Below are 23,045 nucleotides of genomic sequence, written 5' to 3'. Positions count from 1 at the left end.
CAGAATCAAAGGCCTTCTTTAAGTTAATGAATGTTAGACAGAGTGGCACTCTCATAAAACCTCAATGAGCTTGGTCACTGTGTGGATATGGTCAATCATGCTGAGTCCTTTTCGGAACCCGGCTTGCTTGCATGGTTGTCCTCCATCTAGTGTTCTGCCTATTCTAATCAGGATGACTCAACTGAATAGCTTGTAGATGATGGACAACAGGCAGATTGGGCGATAGTTGCCAATGTCGTGGATGTTTCCCTTCTTGTACAGTAGAATGATCCTGCTGATTTTCCATTGGGACAGAACCTTGCATTCAGATAGGTAGCATGTGAAGAGCCAAGCCAGTGTATTGACAAGAACTGGTAGCATATTCTTCAGGTGTTCAGATCTGTCCAGGTCTGGAATGGGTGCTGTACACTTCTTTACCAACCAAATGGCATGTCAGATTTCAGTGGGAGAGCGTTGGGGACAACATATACAAACTGCGGAATTTGGTATGTGGGCTTGTGGAGGTGGCTGTCTAAGACATCTGTGTAGAACTCGTGGATAATCTTCTCCATTGCCCTTCTGGAAGATGTGATAGATCCATCAGGATGTTGGAGGGCAGTCATCTTGATCTTATTATAGTTGGCAAAGGACAGGCGAGCATTACGAATATTTTTCCCGGCTTCTGCCATATTGGCCAACACTGCTGCTCTTCTCTCTTTGAGGTCTTCATTTATCGCTTCTCTGCACAGTTTTGTGAGCTCAGACATTAGCTTGTGGTTGCCTGAAGCTCATGCCAAACCACTTTGGCGAATGAGCTAAAGAGTTTCCGAATCCAGGCATCCTTTTGTGGCTTTCACACTCTCGGCATTCCTCATGCAGTCACGGAGGTGCTGAACCAGTTGATGGTATTCCTAGTCAATGTTGTCAATGATGGCATCTTCCCACGTTACCACAATAGTGCCAAAAAGCTCCCAGTTGGTAGTCATTCTGAAAATTTCTCTTCTTAAACTTTGTAGTCCTTTCTCCCCACTCTGTGAAGTAGAATTTTGCACAAAGGAGACGCTGGTCTGATCCCGTTTGGAATTTTATAACAATAGTGACATCGGTCAGGCAAAACCGATGATTGAATATGATGTGGTCAATTTCGCTGTGGAATTTTCCACCAGGAGACTCCTATGTCCAACATTTAGATTCGGCCTTCTGGAACTGTGAGTTACCATGGATGATCTTGGTCGACATGATGAACTCAGACAGTCTTTCACCCTGTTCATTCCATTCTAGGCCATGGGTCCTGATCTGGAGTTCTTCGGCTGATCTTGGTCCTATCTTGGCATTAAAATCACCAACAATGATCTTGTAGAAGGTGCGGTCTTCGTCATAGAACTTCTCCAGCTCAATGTAGAACTTCTTAATTTATTCTTCATCGTAGTTGGATCTTGGTGTGTAGACAACAAAGCTAGAAACTGCTGGCAGTGAGCCACATATATTCAAGTGTAATCATCCGATTCGGGTTGTTAGGCATTTGAATGAATCAGTGCTCATGGTCAAGTTTGTGTTGATAAGGACACCAACAGCACTGATGCCTCTATTGTCGCATATTCTGAGGAACAGTTCTTCTCCAGTGTCAAAAATGGCATGATGTGATTGATGCCTTCTCGTCTCGGTCAGACCAATGATGTCATACTTGATCTTCTGTGCTTGCACCATCAGGTCCTCAATGGACTCTTCCAATGACAGTGTATGTGCCTTGAAAGTACAGACAGTCATTTTAGTCCTTATTAATTTTGGCAGCCTAGTTCGTCCCTGAGAGTTCAACAGCTTCTCCTTGCTCATCCTTCTTAATGCTGCCATATTGGGGGCTCTTTCAGGATCAAGGGGGATGAGACCCATTGCTTTTACTGTTTTTGGCATATCGAATATGCCACGGGTAGCTTGCCAGGCTCTACTGTGTGGGCAGGATACTCTCGGTAGCTTGCCATACTCTCCGAGAAAGATGGAGGCTTTTAGGGCGGCCTCTAATCGCCCTTACAGGTGTTCCCATGGTTCACACCGTGTTTGAGCTTCATCAAATATGGTGCAGAGAATGGGTATTAAGTATCTTATTACGTGTCTGGAAAGCGGCCTGGAGTGTGGTGATGGCTGGGTAGTGGAGGTAGTGGATGTTGGCCAATGAGGTATTTATCTGGCACCAGCAGGGTGGGTCTTCTGGTTGTGGTCCCTGAGTCACCGGAGATTGTTGGAAGCAGGCAGAGGATCTCTGTTTCCGGGTCCCATTGAGCCTGGAGTCCAAGGTCACAAAGGTCCACTTTTCCTGATTCTCTGGGGCTTCACTCATGTGTGAAGCTCGCCCTAAGCACCGGGAAAGTGGCCTGGAGCGTGATGGCGACTGGGTAGTGAAATTTATTTATGGAATATGAATATAAAATATCATAATATCCTAACACCCAAGGACAGTAGAGACAAGGGCCAGAAAGATTTCCTATAGTTGGAAACCTTCCTTATGAGCTTGGGGAGAAGGCAGCTGGGATAAAGAAGGGATCTCTAAGTCAGCGATAGTTGGAGGTACCGCTTAGGATGGGAGATGTGTGCTGAATGTAGATAAAGGACCAAACATGATGGCCTTTCATTATCTGTATTGCAAACCATAATACCCATTGTAGGATAGCATTGGTTTGTCCTTTCTGCCTTACCACAGGGAGCTTAACTTTATTGGGTTGCACCCATTCACAGTGCTCCTGAGGCACTCCCATTCCCTGTGTTTATCTGTAAACTCTTTGTTTGTGCTATGCTTCCCTAATAGGTCAATCACCTTTATCTCCTGATCAGACTCTGTTAACTTGTAAATATTGCTTTCTCTCTCCTTATATCCTTTGCATAATTAATTCAAATCAATGTCCTTTTTGTATAGACACAGAAGACACTTAATGCTATGCTTTTGTAACTTGGGAGTTAATTGACTCCAAATAATATTCACTCCTGGGCATCTATTTTCTCAACTTAAGCCTCCGTTGCCCTTAGTTCCTAGCATCCCAAAAGCAGGGTCCTGACAAGGGACTGGATGGACCCAGGGCATCGAAATGGGCCAGGCAAAAAAGCCGTAATACTTAACTGTAAGTTAAGAGTATGATCATGGACAAATTCTGTGATGGTCCAAAAAGTAACAACTGGAGTAGGACCAGGACTGGAGCAATAGCACAGCGGTAGGGAGTTTGCCTTGCACACAGCCAACATTGCCGACCCAAGTTCGATTCCTACGCCCCTCGCGGAGAGTCCGGCAAGCTACCGAGAGTATCTCGCCCGCACGGCAGAGCCTGGCAAGCTACCCGTGACGTATTCGATATGCCAAGCACAGTAACAACAAAGTCTCCAATGGAGACGCTACTGGGCCTGCTCGAGCAAATCGATGAACAACGGGAGAACCGTGACTGTGACTGTGGATTAGGACCCTGCTAGGGTTAGGAAAGATTAATCTGGCCTGAGCACTGTAATCTGGGATCTATAGTGAGATGTCACCAGGAGAGCCACCCTACAAGCTTAATGTATCTTTTACTGTATCCATACAAAATAACTAATATTGAACTACACTGTCCTCCCATTGTTCATCGATTTGCTCAAGCGGGTCCAGTAACATCTCCATTGTGAAACTTCTTGTTACTGTGTTTGGCATACTGAATACTCTCGGTAGCTTGCCAGGCTTTCCGAGAGGGGCGGAGCAATCGAACCTGGGTCGGCCGGGCTGGCTGCGCACAAGGCAAACGCCCTACCACTGTGCTATCACTCCAGCCCCAACTAATTAATATTAAGAAGTAGAATTAACGGGACTGGAGAGATAGCACAGCGGGTAGGTCGTTTGCCTTGCACGCGGCCAACCCAGGTTCGATTCCCAGCATCCCATATGGTCCCCTGAGCAGCGCCAGGAGTAACTCCTGAGTGCAGAGTCAGGAGTAACCCCTGTGCATCGCCAGGTGTGAACCCCCCCCACCCCTCCACCCCCCCTCCCCCCACCAAAAATGAAGAAGTAGAATTAAGATGAATGTTTAAATGGTTAAGGAAAGGAGAAAAACCCCTAGATGGTATTTTGCCCTTGAGCCATATTTCCTGGCTACAGGAGATCAAGAAGGGCTTTCATATGTTGATTGTGCACCAGACCTAGGTGTGGTTGCTACCCTCAATGCTGGGAGGTTGGGAGACTAGAGAGAGACCAAGGTGGGGCGTCAAAACGCAGAGAGCTAGCAACGCAGACAGGAGGAGACATGAATGAGGGGCAGTGTGAGACCGGAATAGCGAGCTTAGTGAGATTGGAACAGGCATGTGGGGAGAATAGAATAAATGGCTACTGATCACCAACCAGCCTGGCCCTCGTTCCCTCCTTCGTCCACCCCTGGTATCGGCAGTCCCTGGTGGGCAAGCTGCATTAGAACACTGAACGCAGGCAGCGAGAGACAGACAGCTGTGGGATCCTAGTGGCTTAGTGATTTCACAACACATAAGTAGATAGAAAGTAGGAAATTGTCTACCATAGAGGAGGGGGGAGGGCAGCTCGGGGTGGGAAGGGATACTGGGGACATTAGTGATGGAAAATGTGAACTGGTGGAGGGATGGGTGTTTGATCATTGTGTGATTGTAACCCAAACATGAAAGCTTGTAACTATCTCATGGTGATTCAATAAAATTTTTAAAAAAGCTAATGTTTTGAGATCATAATGTAACCTTTATGTAAGTTCCAGACTTTTCCTTTGTAAAAATTGAAAGGTTATTTCTAATAGATCTAATAAAAAAATAATTCTCCATTGAAAAAAAAGTACCCAAGATCCTCAACTAGTATCTTTATGTATGTACAATATGCATCATCCATAAGAATCTATCCTTCCTCTTAGCATTCTAATTTCTACAATCAAGGACCAATTCTGCTGTCTTGTTACTCTACCAAAGATTAGTGAATACAACTGGTCTCTGTTCTCTCCCTCTGGTTTACGTCACTCAACATAGTACCCTTCAATTCCACCCATGTTGCAGCAAACTGCATGATTCATCTTTTCTTGTGGATTCGTAGTGTTATGCACAACCTCTATATCTATCTCTGTTGCACTGTAGCACTGTTCTGTTGTTCATTGATTTGCTCGAGCGAGCCTAGTAACATCTCCATTTTGAGACTTGTTGTTACTGTTTGGCATATTGAATACGTCACAGGTAGCTTACCAGGCTTTGCCGTGTGGGCAAGATACTCTCAGTAGCTTGCTGGGCTCTCTGAGAGGGGCAGAGGAATTGAACCCGGCTCGCCTCGGGGCCAGCCGCATACAAGGCAAATGCTCTATTGCTGTGCTATCGCTCCAGCCCATCTCTCTGCTGCTGAACATTAAAGTTATTTCCATATCCTTGTGATTTTACTAAGCACTGCAATAAATATAGGTGTTCATGTATCTTTGTAAATATATATATATATTTTATATTTTGGTAGTCGATGCCAAGAAGTGAAACTGCTGCATCATACGGGAGCCTTATTCTTTTTGGAGAAATCTGTATTGTTTTCCACAGGAGCTGGACCATACAAAATGCCACCAGTGAAAGGCACTTCTTTTCTTTTCTTTTCTTTTCTTTTCTTTTCTTTTCTTTTCTTTTCTTTTCTTTCCTTTCCTTTCCTATCATATCACCAACTGTGAGTTTAAAATGTGGGTGCCTCAGATAAAGAAGGGAGCACCAAATAAAGGGTGTTTGGAGGATCCTCCCAGGAGGGGAGATGCATGTTGAAAGCAGACTATGGACTGAACATGTTTGCCACTCAATGCCTCTTTTGCAGACCACAACACCCAAAAGGAGAGAGAGAACAAAAGGGAATGCCCTGCCACAGAGGCAGGGTGGGATGGGGGGATGGGGGTGGGAGGGATATTATCCATGGTGGTGGAAAATGGGCACTGGTGGAGGGATGGGTATTTGATCATTGTATAATCGAAACCCAAGCACAAAAAAATTGTAAATCTACAACTGTACCTCATGGTGTTTCACTAATAAATATTTTTTAAAAAAAGATACCTATTGAAAAAAATGTGGGTGCATGACACTTGCATTTGGTAGCCAAGAACTGCCCCTCCCCGACACACACACCAGCCTCCTCAGCAGAGGAACAAAGAGTCCAGGGACCACAGATTGATGGTCAAAATGTCCTTTTAATGCGAGCTGTTAACACACTTAGAGCACATCTGAGAGGGTTCTATGTATAGGACTGCATGTAGGTGTTATTGATCGTTTACAGAAACAATTCTCTTAGGGGCATTAACCTAGGAGACACTCTCTCTCCCAGGCACTATATGCAGCAATTCATCCAGGCGTGGCAAGCATTATATTGCTTTTCTCTTTCCCTAACTACAAGTAAATATTAAACAATTAAGTTTAATTCTTATTAATGCTTGTGGTTATTTGGATAAACACAGTAAGAGATATAGATTCCAAAACTTGAGGACTTGCTCGGGATGCAAGATGCATGCTGAAAGTAGATTATAGACTGAACACGATGGCCACTCAATACCTCTGTTGCAAACTACAATACCCTGAAGGAAAGAGTGAGCAAAAGGGAATGCCCTGCCACAGAGGCAGGGTGGGAGGGGAGATGGGGTGTGGAGGTGGGAGGGCTACTAGGATTATTGATGGTGGAGAATGGGCACTGGTGGAGGGATGGGTACTGAATCATTGTAAAACTGAAACCCAAGCACCAAAGTTTGTAAGTCTACAACTGTACCTCATGGTGTTTCACTAATAAAATAAAATTTAAAAAAACCTTAGTCCCAGACTAGGTCCTCAGGCCAGTTTAGTTCTTCCTTACACATGGGGGTCCTATCTTTAAAGTCATAAAGGCTTACATCAAGACATGCTTTTATGCTTTCTAGATTGTCTCATTTCAATGCTTTGTTGCCCCCCCAGGTCCATCCCAGTCCGGTAGCAGGACCTCCCTTTTGGTGTGTTAATAAGAGTACAGCCTCATATATTAAGGAACCACGTACTCCCTATGGCAACCACAGCTTGAGACGTGTAATTATGATGGATGCCCAGGAGTAGAAATATTTCAAAATCAATTGACTCCCAAATAGTAGAAGCATGGCATTAATGGCCTTTCTGTGCCAAGCAAAGAACATTACTCTATAGTAAAATATGAAAAGGCTATAGGAGAAATAGTAAGGCAAATAATTCACTACAAAGTCCAGAGTTACCAGAAAGTTTTGACTTATAAATAACCAAGGCTGAACTTAGGATATGTAACAATGAGAGGTAAAGCACAAAGGAAAAGTTAAGGATCAACTCAATGGATTAGAGGTGCTCATAAGGGCGCTGTATGTTCCTCTGGTGGGATGAGAGGAAGGGGCAATTCACTGACAAAGCCTAAAGCCTTCCAACAAGCACCAACACTTTTTTTTCCCCATGTTCTTGGTATTCTCAATGGCATGAGATGACAGCTAGTTATCATTTTAATTTGGATTTCCCTGATAATAATTAACAGACACTTTTTATACACCCATAAACCATCTGTATGTCTTCTTTGGAAAGGGTCTATTCATCTCCTTGGCACATTTATTGATGAAGTTGGTGGATTTGTTTTGTTTTGAGCTTCTAGGTGCTTTATTAGGAGTTGGATACCTTGGATATTTAAGTCATTTATCTAATGTATTGTTCTCAAGTGTTTTCTCACATCCAGTAGGGCGCCTTAATATATTAGCCTGTACTCCTATTGTCATGCAAAACTTTAAACTTTGATTTGGTCCTTTTTGCTTATTTTTGCTTTTTTTCTTCTTGTATTTTTCTCTGGAATCAAATTGTTGAGGACACCTTTGATAATCAGATCCTGAAATGTTTTCTCTTTTTTCTTCTATGTATTTTATGGATTATGATATAATCTCTAGGTCTTTAATACACTTTGAATTAACCTATGTGTATGATGTGAGATATGAATTCATTTTTTTCTGCATGTGGTTGTCCAGTTTTCCCACTACCATTTGTTGAAGAGGGTTTTCTTGCTCTACTTCATTCACCAAGCTTCTTATTGTAGATTGATATCCATAGGCTTTAAGATGTATTTCTGTGCTTTCAATTCTAGTCCAGAATCAAGAAAGGTCAGGCCTTATTTTAGTACCATGTTTTCTTTAATTGCCATAAATTTACAGTGTAATTTTGTCAGAAAATGCAATAGCTTCCACCTCCTTTCTCATAATGACTTCTGTCATTCAGAGAAATTTATATTCCATGCAAATTTTAGTATTGTTTGTTCTGAGGTCTTAAAGAATGTCTTTGGAATTTTGATGAGAATTGCATTAAATATGTATAATTGTGTTAAATTATACAAATTGTATTGTATTAAGTATGTCTGGGTAGAATTGTCATTTTGAGAATGTTAATTCTTCCAATCCATGAACATGGAATATATTTCCATTTCCTTATGTTCTCATCTATTCCTTTCATAAATGGCATAGTTTTCAAGGTACAGGTGTCTCACATATTTTAAGTTGATCCTTAGGTATTTGATGTTTTCAGACACTATTTTAAATGCATTGGTCACTTTTATCTCTTTTCTTGTAGATAATTATTTGCATAAATAATTTGGGGAATTTAGGTGTATTGATTTTTTAACCCACTTTTTTGCTATACTAGTCTATTGTTTTTTTAAAAAATAGTGGAATCTTTAGGGGTTTCTTATGTACATTTTCATGTATGTGAAAATAATGATAGTTTGGCTTGTATCCCTTTGAAATTATTTATTTGTTGAAACAGGTATTTGTAAAATCTTCAGAGTTTTCTACCTATAAGAGCATACCACTTGATATCTGAAAATAGAGGTGATTTCACTTCTTCAAAATTTAGATTTTTGAAGAAATATACATTTTTCTTACCCACTTGCTCTGCCTCTAACTTCTAGTACCCTTTTAAAGAGAAGTGGAAGGAGTGGACGTTGCTTGCCCTGCTCCTGACCTTAGCACAGTGTTTCACTGTGTGTTAATCATATAAAATTTTTATTCTGTTGAGTAGTTTTCTCTTGTGTGTAGTTTTATTTAGTATATTTATGTTGAAAAAGTGTTAAACTTCATCAAATGCTTTTTTATATATTTAACATGATCATGCTTTTTTTCTTCCATTTTTATTAATGAAAGAAAAAAGTATCACTGGTTTTTATATGTTAAGCCATCCTTGCTTTCCAGTAAAAAATTCCACGTGTTCTTATTTATAATCTTTTTATGCTAAGTTTATTTTGCTAATATCTTATTGAATATTGATCACTAGACTTCCCGTTAATCGTTGATTTGCTCGAGCAGGTGCCAGTAACGTCTCCATTTGTCCCTGTTGTGTGCTAGTGTAGCCCAGTGGTGTATATTTGTTCTAGGAACAGGAAGAGCCTCAAACTGATCATTCAGGATCTTGATGAAGAAGTCTGACCATCTGGTAGGTGGGTGGCCACGCAGTCTTTTGACATCCTGTGGAATCCAGTCAGTAACGGCTCTAGTCCAGCGGCCATCTCCAAATCTCATTACGTGTCCAGCCCATCTGATTTTTGAAGACTATTAAGTATTTATAAAGAAGATTTTTCCGTTTTACTTTCTTGTAATATATTTGTCTGACTTTGTTATAATGATCTTTGGATGTAAATTATGAAGTATTTCCTCCTCTTACAATTTTTGGAAATTTTTAGAAGAACTGGAGTTAGTTCTCAAAATTAGTTCACTAGTAAAGCCTTTTGGTCAAGAGCTTTTCTTTGCCACAAGATATTTTAAATACAAATTCACTCTTCTTACTAATTATAATCGACCCAAACTTTCTAATTTTTCTTGGTTTTGTTTTACAAAGTTTTGCATTTCAAAGAATCTTTCAACCCTTCATAGTCATCTTTTATGATCCTCTTTATTTACGTAGAATAAGCAAGAATGTTACAATTTTTTATTTTATTGAGAATTCTCATATTTATTCTTCATTCATCTAACTAAACTCTGCCATGTTGAACTTTGCAAATAATCAGTTTTTAGTTTCACTGAATTTTCCCTATGTTCTCCTATTTGCTATTTCATGTGCATCTACTCTAAACTTTATTTCCTTCCTTTCCCTAGATTTCATTTTAGCTTAAGATCTTTATTTTGTAAAATATGTTTGTAAATTGAAGATCTTTCTTTTGGAAGATTGGGAAGCTATGGCCAATATTTAAAAAAAAAAAAACGTGCAGTACCAGGGACTGAATCTGGGACTCCATCAAAATCTGGACTTCAGAACTTTGAGCTATCTCCCATGCCCCCCAAGAACTTTATTTTCATTTTGAGCCTATATTGCCATGAATATCTGCTAAAACTTCTTTTTACTGTGTCGCAGATTGTAGGCATGCTCGCATTTTCATTCCTCTGTGTTTACTAATTTCTCTAGTAATTTCTTCCTTGATTCACTAGTTGTTTAAAAATGTGTGATTCATTCCCACAATTTTGTGAATTTCTTGAATTCCTTTCTAATTTCCTTTCTTTGGTATATTCTATAGTCATTTTCTTTCTTTTTATCAATGAGGGAGCTGGATTGATAGCACAGCAGTAGGGAGTTTGCCTTGCGCGCAGCCAGCCCAGCTGAGCCTGGTTTGATTCCTCCACCCCTCTCAGAGACCTGGCAACCTACCGAGAGTATTCAATATGCCAAACACAGTAACTAGAAGTCTCACTATGGAGACGTTACTGGGCCCGCTCAAGCAAATCGATGAACAACGGGAGGACAGTGTTTTGTTTTTATCAATAAGAACTGTGGAAAACGTCATAAAGTAAAACTTAACTGATAATATACAAAAAGGCTGTTTCTTTTTAGCTCTAGCCCTATCTCTTTCAAATATTTGGTTCACAAAGTACATTTTAATGAGTTAGGTGTAGCTCAATACAAAACAGTAACTATTTTTAATTTTATTTTTTATATTTTTAACTCATTTTTGTACCAATATAAAAATATAGAAGTAATAAGTTTAAAATCACAAAGATAATACTGGGAAAGAAAATTGTGAGAAAATTCCTCTGGAAGTTGAAAAGAACCTCTACAGAATTTAGAGTTCCAAAATAGCTACACCAAACAGAATCTGTCAATGCAATTACTATCTATGTAGAGAGATTTCTGGTACTTTCTCCTCTGCCATGTCCCTGGATTCTTCCCCACAATTTGTTTTGAAACATTCTAAAGAGGAAATGTAGCCTATGACAATACTGATCAAAAGATATAATTAAATCATACTTGCATCTAATTCCATTTTTGTATGTAAAAATTTTAGACGTGTTTATTTCTAGAACATACTTTTGCCTTGAGTTAAATTTTAAAAAGCTCCTTGGAGGCCAGTCACACATGCTAGGGGAAAAGGCAGCTCAGATAGAGAAGGGAGCACCAAATAAATGCTGCTGGGAGGATCCTCCCAGGATGGGAGAAGCATGCTGAAAGTAGACTATAGCTAAACATGATTGCCACTCAATGCCTCTTTTGCAAACCACAGCACCCAAAAGGAGAGAGAGAACAAGAGGGAATGTCCTGCCACAGAGGCAGGGTGGGATGGGGGAATGGGGGGTGGGAGGGATACTGACCCGTGGTGGTGGAAAATGGGTACTGGTGGAGGGATGGGTATTTGATCATTGTATAATTGAAATCCAAGCAAAAAAATTTGTAAGTCTACAACTGCACCTCATGTTGTTTCACTAATAAATTTTTTTAAAAAAAATTCATAAAATACAGCAGTAAAAAATCAGGGTCACTAATTAGAAATTCATTATGAATTCCTCAAACTGGTTTTGTCTGCCTTGCTTTTTCTTCTTCTGTTTAACTTAAATCTCATGTTTAGAATCAGCGACTGAACCAATATCTCCATACAAATAACAATATCATTATTACTATAAACCCAAATGTGGCTGCTATTAGCTTGAAAGTCAAAACTTGAAAGACAAAAGTTTGTGCCAAAAATATTCTTGATTTGCTTATGTATTAGCAATATTAGAACATGGGGGAATTCTTCTTCACCCAAACCAGCTTACTCCCAGTTTGTAATTAGAGGTTTATAGGGATGGTAGAAAAAAATGAGTTGAAAATAAAAATCTGGTATGGATGACGTGAAAGTGCGTTCAGTTTCCAGAGACTTTGGTTTCATTATCTTTTACTCTGTGGTTTAACACATCCCTAAGAAATGGCAGCCCATTCCTGTAAAACTTCAAGATAATATCATCAAACATCCACCTCTAGGGGACTGTATGACAAAGTTCAGGAGTCTCTCAGGAGGGTTTGGTGTTTGCTCTTTTCCTTCCATCCATAGCTAGACAAGGTTAAACATTAAACACACAAGTGAAATGAAAGCACCCTTGAGGTCTTAGACGCAGAGCAAAGACCAGTGAGAATGAGAGTATCTAAGAAATAAGCATATTGAGAATTATACAGAGTCTCTATTGCTCGCTGGCTTGCTTGTTTGCAATACCACTCAGCCCAACATCTACTAGTAAAATAGAATATGTCACATGTTTCAATTATTTCTATGATTATTGCAAAAAGAATTTAAAAAGGGCTCCTGCATAAGATTGGTAACAAGAGCAGAATATTGGTTACAAAGTTAGAAAAATTTAAATGCCTCACATCACATAAATTCAGAACTGTTCTTTTATCTTCTTGCATAGAAACAGCCTAAGTGGACCACTGAAAGGAAAAACGGTATGTTATTATATGCTACTCTTTAGAATATCATCATAATTCTATAATGATAAATACAGATGCCATTCCATATCATGAAAAAAAAACTGATTCAATTTATCAATTGACTGGTATTACTGCAGCTATCACTGACTGTTCCACTTAGCTGTATTAGAAGGCTTGAATAAAATACTTGGGGAAATCTATTTGTTCTGCAAAGCACCATATCAGACTGCTAGCATCAAAGTGGCTTTTCCTGGGGCTGGAGAGATAGCACAGCGGGTAGGGCATTTGCCTTGCACGTGGCTGACCCTGGTTCGATTCCCAGCATCCCATATGATCCCCTGAGCACCGCCAGGAGTAACTCCTGAGTGTAGAGCCAGGAGTAAACCCTGTGTATCGCCAGGTGTGACCCAAAAAGCAAAAAAAGGTGGCTTTTCCTATGCTGTTGGGCTCTTGGGAACTGTATGAATGATTCCTACACAAACTCAAAAAATTAAAATTGTACATTAAAGCATACAGGTCCAGGTCCCTCCCCAGATGTTCATACATATCCTTTATCCCTCCTTTCCCATGAATGATCTCACCTGTCCTATTTCTAACACTCTCCCACCCTATGAATGCATGAATGATCTCACCTATCTCGTCCCTGACACTCTCCCATACCTGTCTGGTCCCATGCAGTCTACTCACCTCCCATGAATGAAGGCCGGGTCTCATCCCTGCATCACTCTCTAACCCAGGTATGCTTCCCCGAGTCTCCAGCCATGGCCATGTATACATTGGTGAGATTCTTATGCTCTGTACGTGTCCTCAGGCCGGGCTTCCCAACAGTACCCCAGCTGTCTTTTGTCATCTTGTCCCAACTTTCCTAGTCTCCAGCCATAGTCAGGTTCACTTGGATAAGACTTCTGTGCTCAGCACCTTGTCACTACTTGGGTGTCTGAGCCCTGCCTGAATCTGAGCATTTTGGGGCATCTGTCTGGGCACTCAGTCTACCTGATATTGCACACTGAAGAGAGGGAGAGTCTGAGAGGGAGCAAGGAGACAGAGATGGAACTGGGGTCTTCCTTTTACTGCTGCCATGTCCAGTCATCCCATTATCTATTCTGATTGGTTACCTGTTCCAAGGGTGATATTTAAAATAAGGGCTAAATTCATCTGGCGTTCCACCCTTCTGCTCCTGCTATATCAAGATGACTGGTGATGAATCATTGAGGTAATAAATTAAGATTTTGTGATGAAACATGACAAAAACATTGCAAGTATTCGTGCACTCATGAGGCTCTACACAGCACAAATTTTATCTGAAATCTTGGTTTCATGCAGAGAGAAATTCTCATCTCATTTGTAAATGTTTACAGTTCTGAATTGAATTGTGAATAAGGAATACATAAAGAATCTAGCAAGATACAAACCCCTCAGTACATAATAATACAATCACACTACTAAACCACTGAATGGTTCCAGCCTTCCATGAAGCATAAGAACAAGTACCACACTATTTTTATATCAAAGTGTGTTGGCATTCAAAGTAAAAGGATGGTTGAATTAAAATGACTTTTATTCTGCAAATGATTCTCAGCCTGCAGATTTGTTAAAGGATGTTCCTAGCATAATTAAAATAGCTTCCTTAAATCAACATCGTCAAAATGGCAATACTCTCAAAAGCATTATACAGATTCAATGCGATCCCTATAAGGATAGTCATGAAATTCTTCAAAGAAATAGATCATGCACTCCTGAAATTCATATGGAACAACAAACGCCGACGAATAGCTAAAGCAATTCTTGGGAAAAATACCTGGGGAGGCATTACCCTTCCCAACCTCAAACTCAACTACAAAGCGCTAATAATTAAAACAGCATGGTACCAAAACAAAGCCAGGGCCGCAGACCAATGAAACAGGGTGGAATACCCGTACACACAATCTCAAAATTATGAACATCTAATCTTTGATAAGGGAGCAAGAAATGTGAAGTGGAACAAGGAAAGCCTCTTAAACAAATGGTGCTGGAATAACTGGACAACCACATGCAAAAAAATGGGCTCAGACCTCGACCTAACACCATGCACAAAAGTCAGATCAAAATGGATTAAAGATCTCAACATCAGGCCAAAATCCATAAGGTACATTGAAGACAAGGTCAGCAAAACTCTCCATGATATTGAGGGCGAATGGTATCTTCAAAGATGACACTCCACTGACCAACTAAACTCCCCGTGACGTATTCGATATGCCAAACACAGTAACAAAAAAGTCTCCAATGGAGATGGTACTGGGTCCACTCAAGCAAATTGATGATCAACGGGAGGGTCTTTACTTTTACTAAAAAAAATGGGGTGATGAAATGAACAGAAACTTTCCCAAAAAAGAAATATGAATGGTTAAAAGGCACATGAGAAAATGTTCTACATCACTAATCATCAGGGAGATGCAGACCAAAACAACAATGAGATATCATTTCACAGCACAGAGAGAGGCCCTCATCCAAAAGAACAAAAGCAACAGGTGTTGGCGCGGATGTGGCGAGAAAGGGACTCTCTTTCACTGCTGGTAGGAATGTCGACTGGTTCAGCCCTTTTGGAAAACAATGTGGACGATTCTCCAAAAATTAGAAATTGAGCTCCCATTTGATCCAGCAATACCACTCCTGGGAATATATCGCAGAGAGGTAAAAAAGTATAGTTGAAGTGACATCTGCACTTGTTTGTTCATTGCAACACTGTTTACAATAGCTAGAATCTGGAAAAAAACTGAATTCCCGAGAATAGATGACTGGTTAAAGAAACTTTGGTACATCTACACAATGGAGTACTATGCAGCTGTTAGAAAAGATGAAGACATGAAATTTACATACAAGTGGTACTACATGGAAAGTATCATGTTAAGCGAAATGAGTCAGTAAGAGAGGGATAGACATAGAAAGATTGCATTTATCTGGGGGATATAAAGTAACAAAATATGAGATTAATACCCAAGAATAGCTGAGATTAGCACCAGGAGGATTACTCCATAGCTTAGAGGCCAGCCGGGCATTCTAGGGGAAAGAGCAGCACAGATAGAGAAGGGAGCACCAAATAAAGGGTGTTGGGAGGGTCCTCCCAGGAGGGGAGATGCATGTCGAAAGTAGACTATGGACTGAACATGTTTGCCACTCAATGCTTCTTTTGCAGACCACAACACCCAAAAGGAGAGAGAGAACAAAAGGGAATGCCCTGCCACAGAGGCAGGGTGGGATGGGATGATGGGGGTGGGAGGGATATTATCCATGGTGGTGGAAAATGGGCACTGGTGGAGGGATGGGTATTTGATCACTGTATAATCGAAACCCAAGCACAAAAAATTGTAAATCTACAACTGTACCTCATGGTGTTTCACTAATAAAAATTTTTTTTTAAAAGTGGAGCTTTAGGTAAAAAGTCAAAGGTAATGAAGAAGTTTAATATAATTGTGTAAAATTGTAATGGGGGAAAGTAATGCCACATTGTATTATAATTAAAAGAGTCAATAGCACTGCACTGTCCTCCCATTGTTCATCGATTTGCTCGAGCGGCACCAGCAAGGTCTCCATTGTGAGACTTGTTTTTGGCATACATTTGTTTTTGGAATACTCCTGGGGAGCTCGCTATGCCAGGCTATGCCATACAAAGAGTCAGTAAAACAGACAAAAATAAAATGGGGGTTGTGGGGGTAGTAGGAAGTTGCAGGAGAGAAGTCACTAAGTTCGTAAAATGGTAGAATCGCTGTGAGCAAAGAGCAAGCCTCAAGGAAGAGCGAGCTCAATTAGTTCAGTCATAGGAGAAAAAGAAGAATGTATAGAGACAAATAAAGGAAAATAAGAAGTAATGGGGGCGCTTGGAATTCTCTTTTGGTTGTTTGCTTTCTCAGGGAAAGAAAGTGCAAGGTCCTCTGCTGAGATGGACCTGATGGAGTTCATGTTAGAGATTTGAGGTAAAAGAATGGGATAACAACCCCTTAGAAGAATGGGAGCATGGCCAGATTTAGGAAATACAAAGTGAATGTTGCAGCCTCTAGAGCGCTCTTGGGGATTCGAAGTGAGGCAGGTCAGGACGGTTGTGGGTTTTTACTCCAGCTGCATTCAGAGTGTGAGGGCAGGTGCGCTATAGGAGAAGGACTGGATCTGAGCAGGACGTGGTGTCATGGGGAAAGACAATGCAGCAAGGGTGGAGCATGTTTGCCTGTTGATTGTGATGAACGCAGATTTCATTTGCGTGGAGGATAAAGAAATATTCAGTATAAGTATCTCATAATTTTATCATTCCACGTACTGAAATAGTACTAATAATGATTTTAAAAGCGGTGCATATTATGTATGTGTATTTATGTTTTATTATTAGAAAAACTGGACAAGAAGGTGTCATGTCTTCAGATTACACTAAAATAAAAGTTTTTGAAAATATGTGGACAAGTCTGTATCCCAAGAGAAGTGAAAATGGTTTGATTACTCGGAGAGTCTGGCAAGCTACCAAGCGTATCTCGCCCACACGGCAAAGCCTGGCAAGCTACCCGTAATGTATTTTATATGCCAAACACAGTACCATCAAAGTCTCACAATGGAGACGTTACTGGGCCCGCTCGAGCAAATCAATGAACAACAGGAGGACAGTGACAGTGACAGTGACTTTAATGGTAGAATTTCTTTTCTTTATATTGATGCTCAATTCATGTCATTAAGTATTAATTGAGTGATGATTGGGGGTGTTTTAATCTCCTACTACCATTATGTTACTGTCAATATCTTCCTTCAGTTCCATTAGCAATTGTTTTAAATATTTGATAGTTTATCTTTAGGTGCATATGTAATTAGGAGTGTCAGGGTTTTTTTTTAAATCACTGTCACTGTCACTGTCCTTCCGTTGTTCATCGATTTGCTCGAGTGGGCCCAGTAACATTGTGAGACTTGTTATTGTGTTGGCATATCGAATACGTCATGGGTAGCTTGCCAAACTTTGCCGTGTGGGCAAGATACTCCCAGTAACTTGCTGGGCTCTCCGAGAGGGGCAGAGGAATCAAACTTTGGTCAACTTTGTGGGCCACGTGCAAGGCAAACGCCCTACCCTCTGTGCTATCATTCCAGCCTGTTTATTAAAAAGCCATGATTTACAAAGTTACTGATAGTTGCGTTTTAGGCATACAATAACTAAACACCAATGTCTCTACCAGTGTCAATTTCCCTCTGCTAGTGCTCCTAGAATCCCTTCACCTACCCCCCATAATACCCCCACCTGTCAACCTGATAGGCCATTACAAATTTGCTGCTTAGATCTCATACTTTCTGTTCTGTTGAATCTGTGTTTTGGGTATATGGATATACCTCTCACTCATATCACTGGTGTAAATGAAGCCCAGTGCCTGTTAACTCCTTACTTCTTGTCCTCTTCTTCCTCCTTGATTTCTTTCCTTCTCTGTGTGTCTCCTCTCTAAATTCTGGGCTCAAGTGTGATATAAGCATCTTCCCTTTAATAAAGTACATTTCCTCATCCAATATTCTATAATTGCATACAGAAGTAAGATCATCCTGTGTTTTTCTTTCTTCTTTTGGCTTACTTCACTCAGCCTGATAGCTTCCAGTTCCAACTAAGTTGCAAGAAATTGCATGAATTCATAATTCCTTGAAACTTCATAGTATTCCATTGTGTATTAGTCACATCTTAATAATCCATTCATCTGTCTTTGAACATCTAGGCTGATTCCATATTTTAGCTATAGTACTAAGTGCAAGAATGAATATGTCCTTTTTTCTTATGCATGTACATATGTCCTTTTGAGAGACTATTCTTAAGCCCTGGAAATAGAATGTATCAACACATAACTACTATTTTTTTCAACTATATAGAGTAAAATTTATTTAAAATGTTACATTGTACTTTTACTATTAATTTTCTAGGTAACTATTACAAAGAGCAAAAAGATACACATTGTCTTTCTATAAGACACATTTTTTGTAAAGAATTGCTTAATTTTATGCTCTGTATTTATTAGACACAGGCACTGTATTGTAACACTACAAGAGAGAACTAATTTATTATTAATAGAGTTTTATGCAGACATGTATTCATGACATCAGTTTGTCCTCTTTAACTGTACCTCTGGGCACCATGTGAATCATTTATGAGCTGACTAGCTACCTCTGAAATGAAAAGATTGCCAATTCACAAAGCAGACTACAGCATATGGAGACACACAAAAACACTATATAAACACATTTATTTTCACGAGAATCAATTTATCATTTAGTAGAATAATAAATAGTGAAAACACCAGCTCTATTAGTTAGGAGAGGTCTTCTCAGATCAACAGATTTTAACCTTAAATCCTGGAGATAGTTGTCTTGGATCATTATGCTTGGTTATAGAGTGTATCTTGATAAAATACTAGAGAGATAATAAGTAAAACTCTTGGTGACAGTTATAAAATCGAAGTTAAAAGACCCAACTATGATAGGTCATTACTAGAATGGAAATAATCTAAATATATGTAAGCAGGTAAGCAAACCATTCTCACAAAATGAGAATGTAATGTTGACCAAATTAACACAAAATACCTCATTGAGTGCTATTTTCACAACTCACAAAATATAGGAGACATTTAAATACACCCTGTGAAGTGAGAGTTACAGTTTAATTGCCATAAATTTAATTAAGTATAACTACTGTTTTTGATACATGCCATTCTCTCTGGTGTCAAATGGTATATCATTGTGGTCTTTATTTGGATTTTTCCAATGATAAATGATGCTGAGCATTTTTTTTCATGTGCCTAGTAGCCATCCTACTGTCTTCCTCTGAGAATGGCTTATTCATTTCTTCTCCCCATTTGCTGATAGAATTTTCGCATTTTTTGTTGCTGTTGGTCTTTGTGAATATTTAATATATTACAAATATGGAGGATCTCCCAGAAGAGAACGACACCTGTACAAGCGATTAGAGGCCGCCCCAAAATCTTCCATCCCTCTCAGAGAGTCTGGCAATCTACTGAGAGTATCTTGCCCACACGGCAGAGTCTGGCAAGCTACCCATGGTGTATTAGATATGCCAAAAACAGTAGCAATAATGGGTCTCATTCCCCTGACCCTGAAAGAGCCCCCAATATGCCATTGGGCTTTGCTAGCACGCAACAGGGATGAATGGAGTCATTACTGGTACCCACTCGAGCAAATCGATGGATCAATGGGCTGACAAGTGACAAGTGATTACAGATATGAAATCTTTATCTGTTTGAGGCGAATGCAAATATTTTCCCATTGAGTTAGCTGTCTTTAAGTTTTAGTCCATGATTTTCTTTGTTTTGTTTTGCCATGAAACACAAAACAAAACTTCATGTAGTTCCATTTATTTTGAAATTCATTTAGTTCCATTTATTTTTTAATTTTTTTTGCATTTGCTCAGTTATCAGATTATTGAAGGCACCTTTGAGGCCCAAATATTGAAATATTCTGCCTATATTTTCCTCAATGTACTTAATAGTTTCTAGGTGGATCTCAAGGTCTTTGATCCACTTTGAATTGACTTTTATGTGAGATGTAGATATGGATCCAGCTTTATTTTCTTACATGTAGTTGTCCAATTTTGCCAGCACCATTTGATGAGGAGGCTGTCTTTAGGTTTGTGAGTTTTTGATGTATTGATGAACACAATGAACCCTGTCCCTTATAGCCTTTTTTATTTGAAATTTTTGTTGTCTGGCATAGATATGGCCACCCCAGTCTTTGTTTATTTGTTAGTTTGTTTGTTTGAGGGTCACCCTTAGCAATGCTCAGTGGTTACTCTCATGACTCTGTGTTCAGGGATCACTCCTAGCGATTTTCAGGAGAACATATGGTGTAATGGTGATTGGACCAGGTTGGGTACATGCAAAGCAAATACCCTACCCACTGTTATTATTATTATACTCTTCAACCAGATTTTCAAAGTCAATATTTGCCTGTAGGACTATTTTTCAGCCTTTTACTTTGAATCTGTGTTTACCTTGACTATTTAGAGGTATCTATTGTACGCAGCAGAAAGTTAGGTTGAGTTTTCTGATCCATCCTGCCACTCTGTGACTTTTTGTTGGTGAGTTCAGGGCATTTGCATTGAGTGAAATAATTGAGATGAGCAAATGTATTTGCCACCATTTGTTAAAAAGTTATGAGTGTTTTTTGAAGTTTGTCTCATCTTTTAAAGAAACTCTAATGCTCTTGCAAACCTGCCTTCAATGTTATGAATACCCTAAGCTATTGCTTGTCCATAAATATTTTAATTATTTCTTAAAATATGAATGATCTAACTGGATAGGGTGTTCTCAGTGGAATTTTCATTTCATTGAGTTTTATCCCATCATTCTTTTTTATTTTAATTTTTATTAGTGAAACATCATGAGGTACAGTTGTAGACTTATAAATTTTTGTGCTTGGGTTTCAATTATACAACGATCAAATACCCATCCCGCCACCAGTGCCCATTTCCCACCACCACGGATCCCAGTATCTCTCCCACCCCCCATCCCCCCATCCCACCCTGCCTCTGTGGCAGGACATTTCTCTCTGTTCTCTCTCTCCGTTTGGGTGTTGTGGTTTTCAAAAGAGGCATTGAATGGCAATCATGTTTGGTCTATAGTCTACTTTCAGCATGCTTCTCCCATCCTGGGAGGATCCTCCCAACACCCTTTATTTGGTGCTCCCTTCTCTATCTGAGCTGCCTTTCCGCCTAGCATGTGCGGCTGCCTGCAAGCCATGGAGTGAACCTCCTGGTACTTATCTCGGCTATTCTTGGGTGTTAGTCTCCTATTTTGTTACTTTATGTTCCCCAGATGAATGCAATCTTTCTATGTCTGTGCCTCTCTTTCTGACTCATTTTGCTTAGCATGATACTTTCCTTGTAGTACCACTTATATGTAAATTTCATGACTTCATCTTTTCTAACAGCTACATAGTACTCCATTGTGTAGATGTACCAAAGTTTCTTTAACCAGTCATCTGTTCTTGGGCACTCGGGTTTTTTACAGATTTTGGCTATTGTGAATAGTGCAGCAATAAACACAGAAGTGCAGATGTCATTTCAACTGTACTTTTTTGCTTCTCCAGAATATATTCTGAGGAGTTATCCCATCATTCTTTTCTGGCCCTTTGAGTCTCATTTGATAGATTTGCTATAAATCCTATGGGAGTTCCTTTGTATATATTTCCTTGTTTGATCTTGATGCTGGGACTGGAGCGATAGCACAGTGATAGGGTGTTTGCCTTGCACGCAGCCAGCCTGGCCAAGCCGGGTTCGATTCCTCCACCCCTCTGAGAGCCCAGCAAGCGACTGAGAGTATCGCGCCCACACGGCAAAGCCTGGCAAGCTACCCGTGACTTATTCAATATGCCAAGCACAGTAACAAGTCTCAAAATGGAGACGTTACTGGACCTGCTCAAGCAAATCGCTGAACAATGGGAGGACAGTGGGACAGTGTATGACAGTGTGATCTTGCTGCTATCAGGGTTCTGTTTCTGTCTGGTTTTGGTCATTCTGATTACAATATATCTTAGAATTTTTCTATTTGGACTTATTTTCTCTGGTGCCCTTTGAGTCCCTTGAATAGAAGTGCTTGCACTCCTTAACTATTCGAGGATATTCTCATCTGAGATTAATTTAACGATTCAGGGACTCCAATGAATCTTATATTGGTCATCTGAACTAATTCCATAGTTCACTTCTTTTCGAACATTCTTCCATATTTTTTGTTTTGTAGTGGTTTCCTGAATCTAATGTTGTAGCTCACTGAGCTTTTCCTTAGCTACTTTTTGTTGCTGATGCCCTTAAGTCTTAAATTTTACCTACTATACTCCATTTCTCTCATCTAATTGCAGTTATCTCAATTTTTGCTCTCATACTTTCCTGTGGGCTGGAGCTTGCACACAGCTGACCCAGGCTGACCTTGGTTCGATTTTTCCACCCCTCTTGGAGAGCCCGGCAAGCTACCAAGTTCGCGCCCCCTCGGCAAAGCCTGGCATGCTAACCGTGACATATTCAATATGCCAAGAACAGTAACAAGTCTCACAATGGAGATGTTACTGGTGCCCACTCGAGCAAATCGATGAACAACAGAAGGACAGTGCTACTTCCCTGTACCATAATTTCTTTGAGCTCATTGAACATCCTGATTGGGGCCAGAGAGATAGTCCAGGAATTGAGACACTTGCTTGCATGTGTCTTACTCTGATTTGATTTTCAGCACCATCTATGATCCTGTAAACTCTTCCAGGATGGATCCCTGAGCAGATTCAGAAGTAAGCCCTGAGCACAGCCAGATCTGTCCCCAAAACAAACCAAAAACCAAAATACAGTCCATAAACATCCTCATCGTGTTGGCTCTGAAAGGCTATAGAGCTGGTTGGTACTGGCAGAGATTCCTATGCTATTCCCT

Source organism: Sorex fumeus, unplaced genomic scaffold (genome assembly GCF_029834395.1).
Source record: "Sorex fumeus unplaced genomic scaffold, SorFum_2.1 ptg000088l, whole genome shotgun sequence".
Lineage (NCBI taxonomy): Eukaryota > Metazoa > Chordata > Mammalia > Eulipotyphla > Soricidae > Sorex > Sorex fumeus.
The sequence above is the reverse complement of the archived record's forward strand: the minus strand, read 5'-3'. Positions refer to the sequence as shown.